General features: G+C 44.8%; 1 pseudogene; it reads right to left on the bottom strand.

The window, feature by feature from the left end:
* Positions 1-494: 494 nt before the first annotated feature.
* LOC103285209 (eukaryotic translation initiation factor 5-like) lies at positions 495-1,766 on the bottom strand (annotated as a pseudogene).
* Between the last annotated feature and the right edge of the window lie 1,565 nt (positions 1,767-3,331).

The following is a 3,331-nucleotide window of genomic DNA, read 5'->3' as shown; positions in this document are numbered from 1 at the left end:
GTGATAAGACATAAAAAATACTGAATTTATTAATGGCTGAATAAGATAATTACAAGTAAGTTTATGTTTACATTCTGCTGAAGACCTCTTTACAGCCCCAGCACCTAACAGTTTCGAACAGGATTCAAGAATTCTATCAGATTAAATGATAGTACAATGTTTTTAAAAGGAGCCTATTATTTCAGCTTAAGTCATTCAGAGCCAAAAATCTGAAGAATGACCAAAATCAAGTCTTTATTTTTATAACTGTATAAATGTGATCCAAATGTGTCCACCACTAATTTTTCAAAGGAAAACATGCTATAAATAAGCCAGCTACATCTGCTCACTGATATGTGTGTGGACTCCTGCGATGTCTTGTTGGGCTTGATTACAGACCACTCACAGCAATATGTTTTTAGTAGAAAGTGTAGCATGATGTGAAACCATGTTAGCTTTTGCCCATACATGTCGCACTTCTGGCTGATGAGGCAGAAAGACTCTCAGCGTTACAGTTAAGCTGGGCTGCACCCACTCCTTTCGATGACATCAGTATCAATGTCATTGTTCTTGTCAGACTTCACAGCTTCCACTTTCGGTACCCTGGCAGACTTTGAATATCTCATCTCCATCATCTTCTTCGCCACCAGACTTCTCCTCTGCTTCCTTCAACCACTTTATAAATGGTTCTGCTTTGACACAAATCTCTTTGGCGAGTTCTTTGGAGACATATTGGAAAAGGTTTTTGAGGCTTTTCTGACCGGTTGATGATCACCTCCTACACCAAAAGGTCTGGGTCATGCATCTCCTTCAAGATGTGTGGAAAACTGGAGCTGAGCTGAGCGTGGTGCATTGCTACCACACACTCCAAACCATGAAGAAGGCATCGTTGAGCTTTTTTGTTGTTGTGACAAAATCGTAGGAAATGGCCCCTGTATTTCTTCATCTGCTCTTTAATCTTCTCATTAGAAAGAACTTCGGTCGAAAGAAGAGGGCCCGTAGCTTTTCCATCCAGTCTTTCTGCTTCGGCAACAATTTGTCAAATGAGTGACGACACCCTCCTCTTTCTTTTTCTCGACAAAATCGAACAGGATATTGACCCCATTCTTCAACAGTCCTTTCAGATCATCACAGAGTGTCAGAACCTTGGCGTGGGCACTGATCTAATCCATTCTGCACCTTTGAATTTCCTCAGTTATATCCTCCCCCCAGTCATCGTCCTCTTCTTCTTCCACAGCATGTGGAGGAGGATTGATGTCCTTTGGTGGTGGTGGTAGTGGTGCCTCACTGCTGGACACGGAGCCATTTTCCTTGTCTTTGCCCTTCCTATTTTTCTTTTCCTTTCCTTCCTTTCCTGAACCCCTGTCACTGTTCTCAGGGGGGTTTTTGAGAATGATGTGTCAAGCATGACTCGATAGCCACAGGCTTTACAAGAATCACCTGCTGTTTGCTTCTTTCGGTTGGCATGCAGCTCTGTTTCAGGATTCTCACACTCAGGACAGAGACCCAATTTTATAAAGAATCCATCCAACATGTCTTGCAGCTTATTCACCTCAAGAGATCCATTAACAATGTAACCGTGATTCTTAACATCAAACTGCTCCCGGCTCACAACCAAAATATTTGGTAAGATAGATTAGAGGCCAATTAAGCACCTTTGCAATGTCAACCATATTGCTTATGACTGTAGTGATTCCATGTGCTTTACCTTCACCCTTGGCAATCAGACGGGGCATCTTGCACCGATGGAACTGATCTGGCATGTTGTGGTTGACCTTGACAGACATTTTAGCTTATTAGTGGAGTTATCCATAAGATACACAACTTTTTAGTATCTTCTGTCTGTTGAAGAAGTGATGACATAAACAACTGCAAGAGTTCTTGGTCTCTGACAGAAAAGGTTTTCGCCACTGGGGCTGTAAGCTCCTTGCTCGTATAGTGTGTTTCCCCAATACAGGTACCAGTGGCTGCGCAACAGCTCGTTTCCCCCAAAGCAAGACATAAACCCAACACCCAAGACTGGGATGAAGTGAGGCACCTGTGAACCTGAGGCCCAGGATGGAGGAGGCACAGCAAACAGCAGCAGCAGGGAGGGGTCCACACCCTTCAGCAACCGGGCCCAGTTACCTCTGGAATGTTCTTGCTCTGTGGCATGGGCTTTAGAATTCATTTATCAAAAGGAAGATGAACTAATCTAGATTAAATAGCCCTCTGTAAGTATTATATATAAATGGTCTTAGGGGAAGAGAGTAAAGCAGGTGATCTTTAATTCCACTGCTTTTAGAACGTGAAAGAATTTAACTCAGTTGAACACATACTGAGTGTCATGTTAAAGCCCCACATTAGGCTGTGACTGCTTAAGTTTATGTTAGATATTTATGATGTACAAAAAGGAGGGATTTAGGTACATGTATGTTATCAGACAGAAAAATTGGTTGGGAGGGAAAATAATGATTATGAAGTAATTTTTTATGATCTTAAGGTTAAATGCCAACCTGTCTATTGAATGGATCTATTTGAATATAGGGGTATGTACCATATCACCTCTCATTTGTTTCCTTTTAAAAAATTTTAATTCTGTTTAAACCTCTCTGAATAAATTATAATTGTAGTACCTAAAGCTTTATATTTGCCTAACATAAGTGGTTTTCCATGGCCACTTCCATCCCTTCACCAAAGAAAGGAAAGCAAATCTGGAATGAAGGAGCTCTCTTGCTACAAATGGTAATAGAAGCAACACTACAATTTGTGGCTAAGGGCCTGAATTAGCCCCTGGCTCTGCTACTTGTTAGCTGGTGACTGCAGGCAAATTATACTTATAATTCATACTAGTGGCCTGGTGCACGAAATTCGTGCACAGGGGGTAGGTGGTGTTCCTCAGCCCAGCCTGCTCACTGATATGTGTATGGACTCCTGCGATGTCTTTAATGATTCCCCTGTGCCAGCCTGCTCACCCCCAACTGCCCCCTCCTGCTGGCCTGCTCGCCCCCACCTTTCCTCCCCACTGGGACCTCCCCAATCTGGGACCCCTCGAAGGATGTCCTACTGCCGTTTTACAGGGATTGGGCCTAAACCAGCAGTCAGACATCCCTCTCACAATCTGGGACTGCTGGCTCCAGCCACTCACCTGCCTGCCTGCCTGCCTGATTGCCCCTAACCATTCTGCCTGCCAGCCTGCTCACCCCCAACTGCCCCCCTGCTGGCCTGCTCACCCCCACCTCCCCTCCCCACTGGCCTGCTCACCCCCAACTGCCCCCCTGCTAGCCTGCTCACTCCAAACTGCCCCCCCCCACTGTCCTGATCATCTCCAACTGACCCCCACTGATGGCCTGCTCACCCCCAACTGGCCCCC

Source organism: Eptesicus fuscus, chromosome 10 (genome assembly GCF_027574615.1).
Source record: "Eptesicus fuscus isolate TK198812 chromosome 10, DD_ASM_mEF_20220401, whole genome shotgun sequence".
In the NCBI taxonomy this organism is placed as follows: Eukaryota; Metazoa; Chordata; class Mammalia; order Chiroptera; family Vespertilionidae; genus Eptesicus; species Eptesicus fuscus.
Note: the sequence above shows the minus strand (reverse complement) of the source record. Positions and strands in the feature narration are given on the sequence as shown.